Genomic DNA, 21,306 nt, shown 5'->3' with positions numbered 1-21,306 from the left:
TCAAGTATACCTTGGAAGGTAGCTCGAATTACATAGCATGGAAAGATGGAATGGAGGTTATATTAGAAGACAATGGCTTGAAGGAATTCATTGATCAAGAAATCCCAAAGCCAGCTTCAAATAATGCACAAGAGTTGGCTGAGTGGAAGAAGTGTGTGGCGAAGGTGAGACAGATCATCCTTGAGGGAGTTTGAGACCATATTGTCTCGAGTCTCCATGGGAAGGATACTCCATTTTCAATGTGGAAGACATTGAAGGACCTCCACTAGAACAGTAGCAACTAGAGGAAATTGGAGCTCAAGGATAAGCTTCAAAGAATCAATATGGAGAAGGGTGATACTATTTCCACATATCTTAACAAGCTCACCACCTGCAGAGATGAGCCTAGCAGTGTGGGAATAACTACTGCCGATGATGATATGGTGAGCCTTGTTCTCCTTGACCTTCCAAAGAGTTGGAATAGCTACCAGGACTCTACGAATGGAAGGGAGAAACTTCTGGATTGGGAATGACTATGGTCAGATCTTATGTAGGAGGAGATCAGGGGGAGCACACGAGATGGTTCTTCATCCAAGAATGATGATGAAGAAAATTTGGCCTTAGTAAGTAAGGCAAGGAAAGGGAAGGGGAAGGCTTCCCATTTCAAATCGAATTCTTCTCACGGAGGGAAGAAGGGTGACATGTCTAAAGTAATATGCTTTAATTGTCACAATATGGGACATTATGCGACTAATTTCCCATTGAAGAAGTCCAAGAAGGGATCCTTAGAAGGATCAAAAGGTGAGGAATTAGCCTCTCAGTTCGAAATGGACTTTGCCCTCATCGCATGCATGGTGTCATCAATGATGGGTTGTGTTTGGTATCTTGACAGTGGAGCCTCATTCCACATGACCGGTGATAAAAATTTATTCAGTGCCTTGGAGGAGAAAGACCTCAAGATGCGCATAGAGATGGGTGACGACGGAAGGTATAGCGTTTTAGGAGTGAGTACAGTTGCTTTTCAGAGGGAGCATGGAGCTCCTCTCACCTTGATAGATGTGATGTATGTACCTGGACTAAAGAAGAACTTGGTATCGGTCACGATGTTGGAGGAAAAAGGCTATGATGTTTTTCAGTAAAGGAAAGGTGTTCCTAACACACATAGCCACGGGTCAGACCAAGAGGATAGGGATTCAGGTGAAGAATCTCTATAAACTAGAGGTAGATGATTGTGCAGCATTAAGTATGAAAGCATAATTGGTGCAAAGCCAAGACATTGGCAAGTTGTGGCATAGGCAGTTTGGCCATTTGCATCATGGAGCTTTGAAGATAATGCAACAGATATCTACAGGACTTCCCAAAGGTAAACTTGAGAAAGTTGACACATGAAACATTGTACCTTGGGAAAGTACACCAAGTATTCCTTTCTTGATCAAGACAGTAGAGCAGAGGCTATCTTAGAGCGAGTTAATACTGACTTGTGTGGACCATTCTTGAAGACACTTCATAACCCACAGTAGAATGGGGTGGCCAAGAGGAAGAACAGAACTATTGTATGAGTAGCACATACAATGTTGCTTGACCAAGGCCTACCACTTCACTTGTGGGCTGAGGCATGCAACACAACAGTCTATTTGCAGAATAGAAGCCCGCATCACATACTTGGGATGAAGACACCAAAGGAAGCTTTCTTCTGTAAGAGACTAGATGTGGATCACTTCAGGATCTTTGGCTCATCGATATATTTCCATGTGATAAAGGATGCATAGAAGAAGCTTGAGCTGACAATAGAGTTTGGGATATTTGTGGGGTGCACTGATACACCTCACAACTATCGGGTGTACTTACCTACTAGTCAGAGGACAATGGTTCACAGAGATCTCAAGTTTGATGAGCAGAAGGCCATGCGAGTTTCCATTGAGAGGGAGCTCGAACTATAGGTTGTGGAGAAATTGTTGGTTCCTAAGGAGGAGGAGCCTCAGACTGATGCGGAGCAGCCACATGCAGAGGTTCTATGGGTGGAGACATCCACTCAAGAAGAGTCTTCCAGAGATGGACAAAAGCGTACAAGAGAAGATGAAAGATTGTTGGAGGATGCAAGAGAGAATGTGGGAGCACGATATTCTCAGCGCAGATAGAGGAGGTCCCCTGAGAGGTACACTAGATACATGGCCCATGCTGGGGAATGTGTTGAGACTAAGCCATAGTCCTTTGAGGAAGCAGTGTAGTAGCCAATTTGGGTTGATGCTATGGTGGAGGAGTATGACTCCATAGTTCGTAATAGTGTTTGGGATGTGGTTCTGAGACCGGAGAACAAGTCAGTTGTGAGTTCCTATTGGCTTTACAAGGTAAAAGAAGCTGTTGATGGTAGTGTGGAGAAGCATAAGGCAAGATTTGTTACTCATGGCTTTTCACAGGTTAAGGGAGTGAAGCTATAGGGCTTCACTGATGCAGATTGGGTAGGGAGTCCATCAGATTAGAAGAGCACATCAAGAGGGATTTTTAAACTCGGGTCAACGATAGTTTCTTGGTATAGCAGGAAACAAAGGTCGGTTGCACTCAGCTTGGCAGAGGCAGAATACATGGCTGCAAGTTGGGAAACATGTGAGGCCATATGGATGCGGAAAATCCTAGTTGGTTTGTTTGATCAAAGGATGGATCCAAATGTGATCTATTGTGATAATCTGAGTTGCATCAAACTCTCTTAGAATCTAGTATTTCATGATAGGTCCAAGCACATCGACATCCAGTATCATCATCTCAGAGACTGTGTAGCAAGGAGGATCATGTTTCTGCAGTATATTTCGACAGAGGAGCAAGATGCTGACATTTTGACAAAGGCATTGTCAAAGTGTAAATTCGAGTTCCATAGAGACTGGGTTAGGGTGGAAGATAATCCCTTTCTTGTTGAGAGGGAGTGTTGAAATATGGCAACAAGAATATTCCAATTTAATTTGTCCTTGAATTAAATTGTGAATTAAAATCAAATTTAGTCTTAACAGCTACTCAGAAATAATTAATTAATTTATTTTAAATTAATTAGTTGGAGAAATTCAAGTTAGAAGTCTTTCTAAAGTCATGCAAGAGTTATCCCTTAAATTAAGGAGATAAGATTGAGTTATATTTGAGTTGTAACTAGTTAACTCAGTTTACTGAGTTAAGTCTAGTTAAATTAGTTCCAAACTATTTGAGGAACTAATAGTGAGTTAACAGTTAGTTGATGCATTAATGCACTCAACTAGTGCTACTCCAGTTAACTGAATATTCCCTCCTCAGAAACTCATGCATGTCTATTCTAAGAAAGAACCAGTTGAGATTAATGTTCAAGGGTAGTGTACTATTAGTTGCATGTGTTTTCTCATGGAGAAAACTCATGCATGCAGTCAAGGATTCATTCTTGAGGATTGTGCAGGTTTGAAGGTTAATCATCCACAAGGAACAACGCAAGGAAATAGGAGCTTGGAGGGCAGAGAGGAAGGCTGGAGAGAAGCTAAGGTTGCCTGTGAGCATTTGTGAGGATTGTACTGAGAGTTGGCTAGTTGTGAGAGCTAAGGATTTGTATAATTCCTATATATTTCCACCATGTATGATAATACAATAGTGTGGGGTTTGTATCTAAGACTTTCCCCAAAGTATTTTCATGTGTATTGTGCCATTGATTCTTCTTCTTCTGGTTATATTGTTTAGCTCGATCTTTAAGCTTCTGCAAATTGATAATCCAAGTAGGTTATAGTATTATGCTTTGATTTATATTGCATTATTGGGTTAACCTATCACAAATTTTCTACAGAAATAGTTAGCGAGTGGAATATATTTTGATTTGATCTCCAAACGGAAATGGTTTTGATTTGGTCTTGGAGCAATGGTCATTAATTGCTTGATCTAGTCAAATACGGTCCAAAAGTTGGTTTAATAATTAATTGATGTACTCTTTGTGGACCATTATAATATGGAACCACACAACATTATGTTGAGTTATGAATGAAGGGATGATTTTTTTTTACAATATGAGCAATGTAAAAAACTAGAAACCATTTTTTCTTACTTGATGAGCTAGCTAAGGTAGAATTTAAAACCAATGCTTTTGTTTAAACCCATGAGAAAATAGTTGTGAAAACCATCATACATGGATGAGAATCCAATGGAGCAAAAATTATTTCCTTCAATATATTATAATCCATTTGTTCAAGTGACCCATGATTTTAGGTTGTAAGTGGTATTTCTTAGAACCCATGAGTTGTTTGTATAAACCATGGGTGGGTTTCTAATGATAATTTGAATTCACATATGAATACATTTGGTGAATAGTTATTAGAATTAGTAAAGCATGAACCTGCAATTGAAAGTGAATTTACAAGTTATAGTGATGCTTTCAAAGGGGAAATGAGTGCTAAATTCATCTTTGGTGCTATCAAGTATTAATTATTGGTGGGTTTCTTCAAATTGGCTTATAAACCACGGTTGAAAGTGTAGTAATAATCTGATTTTGGATATACTTACATTGACACATGGTTTTAGTATTCCATGTGTTGTGTATTAAAGCCATGAGTTTTTTATATGATAAGCATGGTGGGTTGTCAGTGTTGATTGGTTTTTATGAAATCTTGTGTTGGTTTGAGAATGGTTTTATTAAATCAACTAGTGCTTAAATATTTGATTGGGTTTAGATTGGTATGGAGTAATGTTTTTATGGGACAAATGGTTTGAGAAAACCATAAATTGGAATTCTAAACCATGGACATATTACTTTTGATGAGCAATCATGCATGGATAATGGTACATGAAAATTTGGTAAAAAGAATTTATTTTTTGTGCAAGAATTATTGTAATGAATCAACCATGAACATTTTCCAAAAGTCAGTGTGGCATTAAAAGAATTGGTGCCATCATAATGATAGTCATAATGTGCGCTGCCATGATTATTGGAATAACTCAAGAACTTCACTTCTGTTACTACACAAAATGTTCGCAAGGAGTTGTTGTTGATGACCACCAAATGCTTGTAACTTACTGTATGGTATTTTTATAGTGAAAAAGGATTTTATTTTGTGTGCATTACTTAGTGTAAAATTCAAATGTTAGGATGTACATTGTTGATAAAAGGACAAGATATATGAGAAGCTTGCACTCATGATTTTTTTTTATATATTCTACAGCTTGTCTTTTTCTTATGATGTGATGAGCTCATTGTCTATAGACCTAACAATGTTATTTCATTGGTTAAATGAGAGGATTTATTGTGGGAGTATGTTATAAATCTATGGTGCTTGGTTATATCGTAAAGAGAAGGCTTGGCATTTGGGACAAAGGTCATTTATGATCTTGTTATATGTGTTGTTGTTTTTCCTTTTCTCATGTTGCTAGAGACCTTATGCTCATGATGATGATGTGTTTGATGAGCTTGTTGGAAGAAGTTGCAGTGTCTTATATCCATTTGCATGGTTGAGAGTAGATTGACTAGTTGTGGATGAAAAGTGATAGGGTTGTACCTTGGTTAGTTATGACAATTTTATGCTGGACTATTGGTATTTTTAGTGTTTGTTGTTGAGGACCTTTCATCATGTTCTCTATGTATTTCTACTTGGCCTCAAAGCATTTATCATGTATCTATTGCCGTTGGAGAGTATCACGTATGCTATCATTATCCTTGCTCTTGTTGTAAAAGGACATATTGTAATTCCTATGCTCATTCATGTAATATGTTTCAAGAAGGATATGTAATGCTGTGAACCAATAATAGTTTAGTTTGAGAGTCCATGTCTAGAAGGTTACTTTGGCTTATCATTGTCATTAAAGAGTCACATGTATGAGGAATTCATACTTTAGCCATTTGTTGGATATCAGTATCATAATCCAGTATATCATAATGAAGCCTTATATCATATTCAACCATGTATCTCATTTATAAGGCCCTGCAACAAGTGTTCAAAATTTTCTGGTCATGTCATTGGTTGGATAAAGAGCGTCAAGAGGTCAAATTTGGATCCATAAAGTCATTAACGTCAGTTCATTGTTACAACCATATATGAGTTGATGTATGTCCTATGTACCAGTCATGTTATGTGGGGTCAATCTTTTGGTTCATGTGGTGTAGCTTTCAACAAGAAGGAATTCTTTGTAGGATGATGTTGATGCTCAGGGGGAGCATTCCTAATGTATAGTTGGCTATCATATGTATTTGTTATATTTTTGCTAAGATTTTGTTGACTGAAGGATATGGTCTGATGTTGGTGATGCTGATGGTTGAGTTTGTTGCTACTTGGGAGGATGATGTTACTACTCATGTTAAATTATTGTTGATTTTTATGTTGTTATCTTGGTTGATAGTGAGGTTGATGTGGTTGGATTTGTTGATTGAGTTTGTTGCTACTTAGATACATCCATTTGCTGCTGCTCAGTTGAGTGTTGTTGTTATTATTGGTGCTTATGATGTGTTGTTGTTGTCTTGGTTGGAGAAGTGTCGTTGGAGCTGTTGATTGATCATGCTACTACTACATTAGGAGAGAAATACTTGTGTTATTATTGATGTTTCTTATTGTTGCTATCATACTGCCTTGAGGAGTGAGAGAGTATGATGTTTTTTGATGCATTATGATTAGATCTAGCCAATGTTTAGGGGGATTTATTGTGTTTACAGTAGAGTGCTTTATGAGTTCAACCCTTTTCCATTGATGTCAAGGGGGAAGTGTTTGAGGAGACTAGTTATTCAAATATTTGTTGGATGGTTTAGATAGAGTTGCCATTAATGCCAAACGGGGAGATTATTGGCGTTGATGATTAGTTGATGGTTGGCATTGATGTAAAATTGACAGCCTATGTAGAGATGTGTTTTTTGTAGGTACATTGATGAAGTTGTTGTTGTGTTGTAGAGATTGACGGTTGGAATTGATGTCAACCTGGGTATGTATTGCAGATGACTTGAGTGTGTATCATTATGAAAAATGAGTGTGCCTAGACTATGTGCATATGTTATGATTATGTTTCTTGGCTTGTTAGTTGTAGAGTGCTTTGACAATTGTGATGGTATTGGTATGTGTGTGGAGAAGGTATCTTAAAAAGCTTTATGAAACTCCAAATGTCATGGATAATTTGGAAACCCTGCACACAACGAAATAAGTTTTCTCTTTAGAAGACATTAAGTTTGGGGTCAATCGCCTCGCTAATGGGAAAGCTAAGGACATTGAAGGTTACCAGGCGGAAATCTTAAAAATTGGAGGTCCTGTCCTCATCCCCCACATCCACAAGCTTTTCAATCAAGCAGTCAAGCAAGGGTTCCCTAAACCTTGGACCGAGAGCCTCATTATCCCTATTTTTGAAAGTGGGGATACAAATAACCCCTCTAATTATCGGACAATTATGATCAACCCTCTCTTAGCCAAGTTGTATGGTAGTATTCTGGAAAAGAAGTTAAGCATATGGCTTGAGAGTGAAGGTAAGCGGGCTAAAGGCCAAGCAGGTTTCAGAAGGCATCACTCAACAACAGACCACCTTGTTACACTTAGGATCATTGCGGAGGAATGTCGTAATGATAAATCCAATTTATTTTGTTACTTTGTGGACTTTATAAAGGCTTTCGATACGGTTCCTAGATACAACCTTTGGAATAGGTTAGAAGAGCTAAAGGTTCCTCTTGAGTTGAGAGCTGCTGCTATAAGGTTATACGAGAATTTAATTACCAAGCTAAAGAGCAATGAGGGGTGGTCGAAAGATATTAAGTGTAACATCAGAGTTAAACAAGGTTGTCCCCTCTCCCATACCCTATTTGGCATTTACATCGATAAGCTCGAAGGCTATTTAGAGGAAGCAGGATGTGATGGCACGATCTTAGCTGGGATAGTCGTTATCCTTCTTCTCTATGCTAATGATATTGTTCTTTTGGCAAGGTGCCCTTTTGATCTTGATAAGCAACTCAAGCTTCTTAAGGATTTCTGCTCTACCATGGGTATGACTGTTAACACTGAAAAAACAAAAGTTATGATTATCAAATCCAAGAAGGACACTTACGCTAATTTTATTTATGACAATAATAACTTGGAGGAAGTGTATTCTTACAAGTACTTAGGAATTGATATCCATCACAAGCTCAACTGGAACCATAGCATTAAGAAAAGGATTAATGGGGGGTGGAAAGCTTATTCTGGTCTTGAAAATAATTGTAAAACATCAAACCTCGTAATGTGGGATAAAAATAAGTTCCTCTTTGAAACTTTAGTCACTCTTGTTATCTTATATGGCTGTGAGGTTTGGGGTTGCAGCATCTCCAGAGAATCATGGAGAAAGATTGAGCAAATCCAAAAGCGTTTTATAACTTATAACCTGAAAATTAAAAGTAATACACCCTATCCTATTCTCCTTATAGAAGCAGGTCTTTCCCCTATTGAGAGCCTAGCTATGCTTAGGTTTCTGTTGTACAAGCACAAGCTCAATAACATAGACGATCATAGACTTCCTAAGCTAGCTTTAAATTCCAGCCAAAACCACCTAAGGCTCAATCGAGGATGGCATAAAGACACAAGGACCTGGCTAAACTATTGGGAGATCAACGAGAATGATGCATTGCAAAACATAAATAACATTAAAGATATTGTTACTTCTAAGTTCAAAGAGAAATTGTGGTGTGAGAAAGATTTAGCGTCTAAAAGAAAATTAAGTTATTATAAGAAGGTCATCAACCCCACCCTTGAAGATCAAAAGTATCTCTCTATTTTAACTAGCTCAAAGAAGAAAATTAATATAGCAAAGATTAGAACAAATTCTCATGAGCTCCATAGTGAAACAGGTCGTTGGGCAGTTCCTAAAACGCCATGGATGGAAAGGATCTGCCATATTTGTGAGAATAGGAGCATTGAGGATGAAAACCACTTCCTCTTAGAGTGCCCTGCGTACAACCACATTAGATCTCAATTTCACAATCTTTGTTACAATACTGACCTTCCTAGCCTTTTACAATGTCAAAATTATAGTGAGCTCGGGAGGCTTCTCTCTAAGCTTTTTGAGCATAGGAATAAAATCTTAAATCAAAATAAATAATTTGTTTATTTAGGTCCGATAGATCATTGTTTGGTCTCAGCGGACGTTAACCATCATCATCATCATCATCATCATACTTTGGTACAAGTGATCTTGGTTTTGGTGTTACCATGGTACAAGTGTCCTAGGTATTGACATAACCATGGTATTTTCCCATGGTATTGGTTTGGAGATTACCATGGTACATGTGTCCTGGGTATTGGCATAACCATGGTATTTTCCTATGGTATTGGTTTAGAGATGACCATGGTACAAGTGTCCTAGGTACTGACATAACCATGGTATTTGTCCGAGGTATTGATTTGGAGATTGTTGAGAATAATTTCATATATACTTTTGTGAGAGTATTGAGTTATTGATTTTTGGAGGTGAGAGATGATTGATGGTGTGTGGGTGTGCGAGTGTGCTATAATTTTCTATCTAGCACATTGAATATCTATGGCTGTGTGGAGTTGTATGCTTTATCACATATTATTTTCATATTAGAGTGGCTGATGGGTTGCTCATGTTGAGTAGATTTGAGAAGTCAGTCTGAAATATTTTGAAATGTGGTTCACATGGAGGAGTTGGAGGTGTAGAAGCTTCATGCTTGCAGAGACTAGCAAACATTGATTAAATGAGGAGAATCTCAAACCAATGGTTGTTGGGTGAGGCTCATTTTTGTGGAGGTATCCAGTAGATATTTATCTGTAGAGTCATGTGAGTAGGTACTTATCAGTTGATGGATGCCATAAAACTATTGTAGGAGTCGAGTCTTCCAAATAGTGGGTTCTATCTACTTCATGTACAAATTTATTTAGCTATTAATAAAATATTTGAGCAGCAACAACAATGGGTGGTTTTTTTCCCTCGAGAGGGTTTTCCACCAGAAAAATTGTGTCTATTTATGTTCATGTCTGTTAATAAATTGACTGTAGAACATAAATAATTACTAAGAGGAATAAACATAAAAATAACCAGCAACAAACATATAAACACATAAACACACAAGTTTATCGGGGAAAACCCAAAATCCAGGGAAAAACCCAACCTAATGAGATCTTATTAGGTTGGGTTTTTCCTCGGATTTGGGTTTTTCCCGGATAAACATTTGTGTTTATGTGTTTATGGTTGTTGCTGGTTATTTTTATATTTATTCCTCTCAGTAATTATTTATGTTATGCAGTAAATTTTTAACAACTGGTATCAGAGCCAGATATTGGCTTCAAAGGGATTCTTTGATGCTAGGGGTTTATAGTGCCTGATGAGATCAATGCAGCCTTTTTTACATATCTAGGTCTGGAAAATAATGGTGGAACAATCGTACGCAGAAGAACCTCGAGGAGAATGTGCAGAAGATAGTGCCATAACTGCCAGGGATCGCAGTTCATTTGCGATATTTACCGGTTTGGAACATGCTAATGAATTGTTCGGGATTCATGCGGCTATTTAAAGAAGGCCAGCAGAAGAAAATTGTTCATGTGGCTTCAAAAATTATTCGTTTTCTACGATGTGAGGCCACCGGTGCTGGAATCTACGAGGTTCTCGTCGGGCTCGCAGTTGGAGCAGGTTGATAGAAGTTTTTAAGCAAATCAAATTGAGAGAGGATGGATCAGAATTGCAGCAGCAATAAACAAAAAAAAATAAAATTTAATGAAGTCAAAATTATTGCATGTAAATGGGCATACTATTGTAAGACCTAGTAAGGCATGTGTACCCCTCAGTGATCACCGGTAAAGTCTCGGCTAGACCTAGGTGATAGGGGGGGTGTCAGGTTAACAATACCTCGGGTTAAAACTCTGAGGGGGGTAAGAGCTAGAGTGAGCGGGATTGTATCACTTAGTAGGTTTGGCTGGAGTTAGTCAAGGAACCCCAAGTCAAGTTTAAGGGGGAAATTGTTAGGTAAACTTGACTCAGGATAGAGTCAAAGTTGACCATGTTAAACAATGATGGTTTTGGGGCACATGGTATTGTGCGCCCATAGTATTCTACCCGTGGTATTATATGTAATGGAGTTTATAAAAGGCTGGAAGGACTTCATTGTAATGCAAGACCTGAAGGTGAGTGGTGAAGGCTCACTTGGTCGGATTGGTCAGGGTTTTGGCCAATGCTAATGAGATCTTATTAGGTTGGGTTTTCCCCGGATTTGGGGTTTTCCTGGATAAACATTTGTGTTTATGTGTTTATGGTTGTTGCTGGTTATTTTTATATTTATTCCTCTCAGTAATTATTTATGTTATGCATTAAATTTTTAACAACTGGTATCAGAGCTAGATGTTGGCTTCAGAGTGATTCTTTGATGCCAGGGGTTTATAGTGCTTGATGAGATCAATGCAGCCTTTTTTAAGCTCCATTACATATAATACCACGGGCAGAATACTATGGGTGCACAATACCATGTGCCCCAAAACCATCACTGTTTAACCTGGTCAACTTTGACTCTATCCTGAGTCAAGTTTACCTAAAAATGTCTTTGATACCATTTGTGTTGTTTTTACATGTTGATTTTATATCTATTCATATGTTAGATGATGGGTTATTGATTGTTGGTTGTTTTTATTAAAAAAAAAAAAAAAGAAAATAAACCCTTGCACTACTAATTCACCTCCCCCTTAGTAGTGAGTTAATTTCTAACAAAACATTCATTTGATGATATTGTACTGGTAATTGTTTGATTCAGTTTGAGAATACGTGGATTGAATGGACAACACTTATGATGGCTTGAAAGAGAATGAGGGAAGAATCATATAAAAGAGAGAAGGAATGTGCAAGAAGCTGTGAGGAATTTTGGCTCCTTGAGATGTAAGATGAATCATTTGATGAAAAAATTACATGAAAGGTTTAAGAAGAAGCTTATGATATGATACAAGATAGGATCCCAACAATTAAAATAGATCTCCCCAGATATCCACAGAAGAACATGTACCGATGCTTTGATTAGTATTGTGATTGTGTATCCTTAGTTGAGAGGGAGTAAGGATTTCCTCCTTGGTTGAGAGGGAGTGATGATGGACACTGTATTCTCCATGTGTCATGCACTAAGGCAGGACTAATAACTGTAAGTCTAGTGAAGGAACTGGTAGGAAGAATGGAGGATTGGGTTATGGGACTGATACTTCTTGACGCATGGGAATCCAAGATAGGAGTAGTCTTGAGTGTTGAAGAATGTAACTAGTGTCAATATTCATAGTTTTATTTGAGTCATGATGTAATGTATTTGTAAAAAGAAAGAAAAATAAATTTTTTTATAAAAGAAATTGACTAGTATGGGTTTCATGCTTGGGTCAATGATTTATAGATCAAAGTGTCAATTATACGCTTCGAAGGTTTAAGTCAAGTGTCCTTTTCCTTGTCATAATGTAATAGACCCTTATTGGGAATTTTCAATCAAGAAACAAATTTATTTTGATGTAAATTAGGTCTTCTAGGCCTCCACCACCAAATCGGACTCAAACTAGATGAGTTTGCCTAATTGAGGGGCATAATCTCCTAAATAAAGGAAACAACTCGACCTCACTTGGAGCACTTACTCATCAAGTTTGATCTACAATTTTTGGGACAAGAAAAGGGTGAAAAATTCAAGGAACAAGGAGGAAAGGGCTAGTGAAAAAGAAGGAGGACTATGTCAAGCACTAGAAGTTCAAATTTTCTCTCTCCTTATCTCACACATGTGAATTTGCTAGATTGTTGTTGGGTCAAAGTTCTGAAGTAGTTGGGGTTGAAGTTCTAGATTGTTGCTGGGGGCCAAAATTTTGAATTTGTTGGGGTCAAAGCTTTTTATTGTTTCTGGGGGCCAAAATTTTTAAGTTGTTGGGGTCAAAGTTCTAGATTGATGTTGGGTTGTAGTTACTAAACAAGAAGGGAATATTGAAGCATTAGAGAAATTTTGAGGTCTAAAATAGGCCCCAAAATAAAAATGTACAACAATTTTTTTTTTATAAGAACCAATAGGATTCAATATGTTTATGTCAACCATGAGGGATGAATCACCATTTTTGGAGTAAAAAGGTAAGAAAGATAACAAAATAGAAAAAAAAACTACTTTTTCAACTCGTATTTTCAACTTATCTGCCTACGATTTTACTCAAATTTTGAGCAGGAGAACTGTTGGATGCATAATTTAATTTTCCATCTAAGTAGTACCCATGTTACATAGTTTGGATGGATCCTACTACACTAAAAATGTGAAATACATGAAAAATGTGCTTGGAATCATGGTTTTTAATGTATTTCACATTTTTCATGTGGTAGGGTCCATCGAAAGTATTCAACATGGGTATTCCTTGGATGCAAAATTAAATTCCACATCCAACGAGAATTAGGGGAATTTGGAGGTCTAAAATGGGCCTCCTAAGAAAAATGTACAACCCAAATAAACTTTATAAGAACCAATAGGATTCAAGCTGATGATGTCAACCATGGGGGGTGATTCACCATTTTTGGAGTAAAAAGTAAAATGATTAAAAAATAATAAAATAATAAATTTTCAAATCCTACTTTCAACTTATCTCCTTAGGGCTTTACTCAAATTTCGAGTGGGAATAATCATTGGATGCCAAATTTAATTCCTCATCCAAGGAGTATCCATGTTGCATATTTTTTATAGACCCTACTACATGAAAAATGAGAAATATATGGAAAAATGTGATTGTACCCATGTTGCATAATTTCGATGGACCCTACTACAGAAAAAATGAGAAATACATGGAAAAACGTGATTGCAATCATGTTTTTCATGTATTTCTCATTTTTCGTGTAGTAGGGTCCATCGAAATTATGCAACATGGGTACTCCTTGCGTTATCCTTTGAGATGAATCTAGGTCAATTAGTCATGCTAGAGAATCTAAAATGTTTTATTTGTTTTAAGGATTATGGATGACCAATTTTATGAATTATTGAAAACAAGTGCTAAGCTTTAATAATTACTATGTTGGATGAAAGGGCTACTATTTGTCTAGCTATAGTTAATTGATTTAAGGTGAGTGAATAACAAAATCTTAATGAAATATAACTTGTTAAATATTTAGATATAATATTTGATTGGTTATAAGAAAAGAATGCAGGAAAACAACGTTTCCTGTAGAACAAAATATATTTAAACAAATATATATTTGTGTGACAATTAATTGGTATAGAGGACCTTATAATAACATATAGTCCTATAAACTAGTCCCTAGATATTGCTGATAAATTCATAGGGGATTTAAGACTGACTGATACTTAGTATGATCTTACCTAGATCTTTGCATAAAGACTTAAATATATGAAGAAATACATAATGAAATAAGCACATATGGAAAAACTTACCAGGAGACAAAATAATAGAAGGAAAATTCAGAATCCTTTCATTAACTTGGCAAATCTGCAGCTTGGTTACAATTCTATTCTCAAAGCTCATCCAAGGGTTCAACCCTTAATAGCTTGAAGGAGGAGTTATTTATACAAATTTTTTTCTAGATATTTTCAAAAAAAAATACAAAAATAGTACAAAACTATAGGAATTTCAAAACTTCTAAATGTTGGCACTATTCTTTAGGAATTTGTTGATGATGTGGTCCCTAAAAAGTGTTTCCCAGTTGTCTGTCAGTTGTTGATGAAAATTACTCGATAAATTCACACAAGTGATCCCATAATTCTTCACTTAGTATAGAAAGATTTACCAATTTCTTGTAAACTTCATCAATCTCGGTGTACTTCTCAAAAGTGGGCTTATTTACAAAAAGATGTTTAATTTCATGTTTAATAGTCAAGTCAAAATCTAAAGATTCTAGCATTTGTTTCCCTGTAATATGACCCTTTATGCTTGCAAATTTTTCTTTATCAGTTCCTATAGTATAAAGCTTCTGGAAATATTCTTCCAAACTGATCAACCTATCATTTGGGGCCACTAATCCTAGCAGTCCTCTCTAATTCAGTAAGTTAAAATTAAATTGAAACCTTTCGACAAAAGTCTTCAAGGTTTGGCACTTAGTCTCTAACTGAGTCGTAAGGTTATTTTTCTGCAACACCTTCTTGATCTCCAAAATGGTTTTTGTTCTGTCCAGAATCTCAATCTGCTCCAACTCGGCCCTGGTTTTTGAATTAAGAACTCTGATCATGTCTGTAGCTTCACTTGGTTTGTCTTTAAGAAGTTGCTTCACTTCATCAATGGCTACCTGACATCTATTTATAAGTTCCTCCTGCTCAAAAATGATTTGAATGGAGGGCCACACTTCAGTTATGGCCTGACTGATATATGCCCAAATGATTTCCTTGGTTTGGGCCAAGGTTTGAGCCATCAAGGACTTACTCTGCAACTCTTCTATTGTTCTATTCAACTTGTTTGTTTTCTTCATTTCTTCAACATACAGTGTGTCATTTTTGATCTTTTGAGCTTCAAGATTCTTGAATTTCTTATGAATCCTTTCATTTTCTTGTTTCTAGTGAGTCATCTCCTATAAGAGTTTGTTCAAATCCCGTGCTATTGATGTAGATTCCCCTGTGGCTGATGTAAATTTCCCTGCTGTTCTGGACACTGTAATAGGAATAGATGTGATGGGAGAAATAGCTAACCGAGTAAATTGCTCTTTTTCCTTAAGAAATTTCTCAATTTTCTCCTCCATGGTATTTATCTATACATTCTACTCAATGATCAGTTTGAGCATTTATTCCTTGTGCTGTTCACTTTCTGCTATCTCCTTGGTCTAGGGGTCTTCTGTAGAAGGAAATTTAAGCTACTTCCTAAATGCTGCAATATCTCTATTTTTATTTTTGATAATACCTTCAACAGCTTTAACATCAATAAGGTCATATCCAATTTTATTTACTAATTCCTCTAATGACTTGACCCTATTATCCTTTGCTAAAGATGATATTTTCCCAATCTTCAATTGTGACTGCACATTTGATAGAGAAGTTTTGAGTTTTGACAATTCCATATCAATATTGGTCATGGATGAGAAAAGCATCTCACTAGACTGCCTATGCATATCCATTTGATCAACTAGGCATATCTGATTAGCATCAAAAGAAAATACAATTTTATTGTAATCAAAAGAATCTTAAGGAAAAGGCACTTGAGCCTACAGAAAATCAATTTTCATTCTTCCCTTTTCACTGTCAAATGATGTCAACAACCCGTGATGTGAAGTAGAAGTCTGCTTCAAAAACTGTGCATAAACATTTGTTTTAAAACTTCATTCTTTTGCTTAATTTCAAGGAAATTAGTGAAGACATTTGGCTCCTCTATTTCACTTGGTCCTGCAAATTGAGTGATCTCTAAAAAATTCTGTGAAGTAGAAGAAGAAGATCGAGTAGTGATTATAGGTTCTTCTATTCATATGGAAACCTGCGAATCATCCAAATTGATGATGATAGGCTCCTTCTAACACTAAGTAGTAGTAGTGACTTTGGATTTTGTCCTTGATTTCTTCTGATAGTGAATGAATTCCTTTTCTCCAACTGTTGATGATGAAGATACTTCTCTGGGCCTCTTGTCATGCTTGGTTCGAGAAGTAGGAGTCTGAAGAGTAGAAGGAGGTTAAACCTGTTCTTTTGCTTCTTGAAGAGTATTCTCTTCCCACTGTTCCTGATTTCTGAACTTCTAAATCTCTGGTCTTGGTGTATGATTATAAGGTGTGGTTTTGAATTCCACCCTTAAGTCTAATATAACATTGAATGGGTCATAAGACCAAGTGAATCTTGGTTGGAAACCCATCTATTTTAGCATGGCATCTTCTTCTAATCCTGTTGATCTAGTATTACAAATGAATGGTCCTACTCGTGCCTTTATCTTGAGTTGGGACCTCCTCTTCCCTTAAATAAAATGAAGCTCATCCATATTCATCATTTGCCCAATATATTCCAAAGAGAAATACTCATTGGAACATATTTGGGCAACTTATATGGAGCCAATTCGCAACCATATACTCTGATCTCTGTGTAGTTCTGGTAAAGATACCAGTCTCCTATTCTAACTTGATCACTGAGATGTAGGATCCTTTTGATTTCTCTATTGATCCTGCGTTCACTCTGACTACTAAGTGTAGAAATTTTGAATAATTAAACACTTATTCACAGAGATTATCCCGATTATACACTATTGCAGAATACATGCAGAATACATAATCTCCTCTACATTGATCATCAATTTAACAATATCAAAAACAATGAAACATCAATCGCATGCACACATTAACACAGTATGTAACCCGGGGAAAGCATACAGATGAAAACCCCACACTATCTGTATATTATAATGATAAAGAACATGTAACAATACATAGTACAATACTCCTCACAAGTACTCAGTACTATCTCCACCTGTTACACATAAACTAGCTCAGATCTGATGCCTCAAATCTCCTCCACTTTTTGCCTGTCTCCACTGCGCAATCCTACAAGAGAATCAATCACTTTGTGAAATCGAATTCCTTTGGTTATACTATGCAGGCCTCATGGGAAATCTCCATCCATGCATGTGCAAATATCATGCACAACTATAGTCACAACTGATAGCAATCCCAACCTCTAGCACCTGTCTCCACCGAACTATACATGCACTGAGTTAACTGAAGTATTCTTCAATTGCTTTATGAGTTAATAATTAGTGAATTAATTAATAATTAATTCACACAACTCATCACTAGTGTATTCTTTAGTTAGACTAAAATACAACTAGTTTAACCAAGTCAAACTGAACACAACTCCATCAACTCCACAATCAACTCCACCAAACTCAACCACATGAGTTCTCACTGAAGTCCTGCATGAAATAGCTCAACTGACCCACAAGGAAAGTGTATTTCCTTCTGACAGCTGCATGTGCCACATATGTAGCTCAAACTGAAGTGCTCCAAGAGGATAATATAATGTTTATAGTCCAAATATTATTATGAGATAATAATATTCGACTGTTCTATTTTTAGCCTTGCAGTCTAAAATTAGAAACTGCCCATATGTCTAAAAATAGAAGTTCATCTATTTTTACTAACATGACCAATCATCCACAAATAGCATCCTGCAACTCATAGACCATGATCCATATGCCTAAAAATAGACATAGTCTAAAAATAGACTTCGCGCCAAAAATAGCCTGTGGGCCCACTTAGTGAAGGCGACTTCTTTCCACTAAGCTCCATCATCTTGTTGCATTCTCAACACTCCCTGTCAACAAGATATGGATTATCAGCAACCCCTATCCTGTCTCGGTGGTATTCGAATTTGCTCATAGTGAGCGCCTTTGTCAAGATATCAACATCTTGATCCTCTGTTGGAATGTACGAAAGTAACATGACTCTCTGCTGCACACAATCTATGATATGATGGTACCTGATGTCAATGTGCTTGGATCTATCATGAAAAACTAGATTAGCCAAGAGTTTAATGCAAATTTGGTTATCACAATAAATCACTGTAGGCTCCAAGTGAGAACTGAACAACCCGACCAGGATCTTCCTCATCCATATAGCCTCACATGCAGCCAAACTTGCTGCCATATACTCGGTCTCAGGTGAACTGAGTGTCACGGATCTCTGCTTCCTGCTGTACCAAGAAACTGATGTCGACTCAATACTAAAGACCCCTCCAGATGTGCTCTTTCTTTCCATTGGGCTCCCTGCCCAATCTGCATATGTGAAGCCACATAGCTTCACCTCATCCTCCTGTCAATACCACAATCCATATACTGATGTGCCTCTGAGATAACGCAATACGTGCTTGCCTGCCTTCTAGAAGAGCTTGGTTGGCTTAACCATAGCTTGTGAAAGCTGGTTAACAGCATAGCATATATCGGGTCGTGTATTGACCAGATACATAAGCGACCCCACCAACTTTCAATAAACAGTGGCACCCACTACTTCTGCTGAAGTAGCATCCTCCTTCCTCCAACCTCCAGGAAGAGGAGTATCAATAGGCTTGCAGCCATGCATGTTGAACTTCTCCAGTATCTCCCAAGCATACTTACCCTAAGAAACAAATAATCCATCACTGCACTGCCAAATTTCCAATCCCAGGAAATAATGAAGGAGGCCCAAGTCCTTCATCTCAAACTCCTTAGCAAGATCATCCTTGCTTGAAAGAATCAACAACTCATCACCTGTTAGAATCAAATCATCTACATAAAGTACAATGATAAGCAACTTACCCTCCACCACAATCTGGTATAGGTTAGGATCTGCCTCACTCTTGGAGAATCCAAGTCCGGTGAAATAACTGTCTATCCATGTGTACCAAGCACGTGGTGCTTGTTTCAACCCATACAATGCTCTCTTGAGCTTGCACACATGCGACTCGTTGCTGAAGATCTCAAAACCTTCGAGCTGCTCTATGTACACCTCCTCCTCAATGACTCCATTGAGGAACGCAGTCTTCACATCCATCTGATGAATGTGCCATCCCATCTGCACTGGGAGAGCAAGAATCGTCCGTATGGAAGAATACCTTGTGACAGGTGCAAAGGTCTCCTCATAATCGATCCCCTCAATCTATGAAAAGCCTCGGGAAAAAAATCTTGCCTTGTACTTCTCCACACTCCCATCAGCTGCCTGCTTAACTTTGTAGATCCATCTCAAACCCACCACTGATTTCCCTTTTGGTTTTGGGACAATCTCCCATGCACTGTTTCTGACAATCGAATCATACTCTTCCACCATGGCATCTACCCATGCGGGATCCTCCACAGCTTCCTCGAAAGAGGATGTCTCAGTCACAACACATTTGCTCACAAGAGCCATGTATCCAGTGTACCAATCAGGTGATTGTCTCTGTCTACATTGAGTTGTAGGTGGTCCTACAACCTTCTCTGCATCTTGAGCCAGTCGCTCAGCTTTTGTCAAGTGCTTTCACCCTCTGATGGTTGGCGCTGCATGAGTGGTCTCTTCCACTCCATGAACTTCATCTTGTGGCTGATCCATGTCCTGAATCTCATCCTTAGGAACTAATAGCTCCTCATCTACATGCAAGTGTGGCTCCCTCTCAAGCGAACACTTCATGGCTTTCTCCTCCTGAAATTTTATATCCCGTCGCACAACAGTCTTGCCACTGTCTAGAAAATACACACGATAGTTGTGGGGTGTATCAGTGTACCCCACAAATATCCCAACCTCTGTGGTCAGCTGCAGCTTCTTCCTGGCATCCTTTATCACATGCATGTAAACGTTACCACCAAAAATCCTCAAATGAGAAAGATCAGGCTTCTTACCAGAATAAGCCTCCTCGGGTGTACTCATGCCAAGTATCCTGTGAGGACAACGGTTCTGCACATATACTACAGTATTGCATGCTTCCGCCCACAAGTGAAGGGGTAGGCCCTGATCATGCAACATCGCCCGTGCAGCACCCACGATCATTCGGTTCTTCCGCTCAAAAACCCTGTTCTGCTGTGGGTTATGGGGAGCTATGAGCTCTCTTTGAATCCCTTCTACACTACAGAAGTCCTTGAATTTTCCAGAGATGTATTCACCACCATTGTCGCTCCTAAGAGCCTTCACCTTTTTCCCTGACTCCTTCTTGACCAGTGCTTTGAACTCATATAACTTTGAGTATGTCTTGCTCTTCTTCTGCATGAAGAAGATCCAACACTTTCGAGAGAAATCATCAACAAAGATCACATAATACCTGTGCTTTGCTATCGAAGCTACTGAGAAAGGTCCACACACGTCTGTGTGAATTCTCTCAAGGATCATCGTGGCGAGACTATCCTTCTCGTGAAACGTGGCTTTCACAAACTTTCCAAAAGTACACCCCTTACACTGATCTGACTGCACAAGAGTACCTTTAGGAAGCCCAGTAGTGATCTGCTGCAGTATCCTCAAGGCTCCATGGTGAAGGTGACCCAATCTCCTGTGCCATAGCTCGCCATCATCCCGGCTCACCAATCCTTCTGCCTTGCATGCCATTGCTATGCAACCATCTACATGCAACTGATAAAGGTTCCTCACTCGAACCCCTATCTTCCAGGTTTCTCCAGTTGTCTTGCTGCGTAGGAAAGCCTTTCCCTCGCTGAAAACAACATCATATCCCTTGTCTTCTAACATTGCCACAGAGATAAGATTCTTCTTCAATCCTAGAACATGCATCACTTCCTTCAATACAAAGGGTTTACCAGACTCCCTCTCAAAGGAAATGGTATCGATACCGGTCGCACTGTATCTACCATCATCTCCCATCTTGATGTGCACTCCAAGATCTTTCTCCTCCAGATCAGAAAACAAATCTCGATCTCCTGTCATGTGAAAAGACGCACCACTGTCCAAGAACCATACCGATCCCATCACACTTGATACCAAGCATGCGATCAATGAAAAATCAAGCTCAAACTGCGAGGCTAAGGCCACTCC

This window comes from Pinus tabuliformis, chromosome 7, assembly GCF_031772625.1.
Source record: "Pinus tabuliformis cultivar Carrire ecotype Pingquan chromosome 7, CPIR1, whole genome shotgun sequence".
NCBI lineage: Eukaryota > Viridiplantae > Streptophyta > Pinopsida > Pinales > Pinaceae > Pinus > Pinus tabuliformis.
This window is presented reverse-complemented; position numbering follows the sequence as displayed.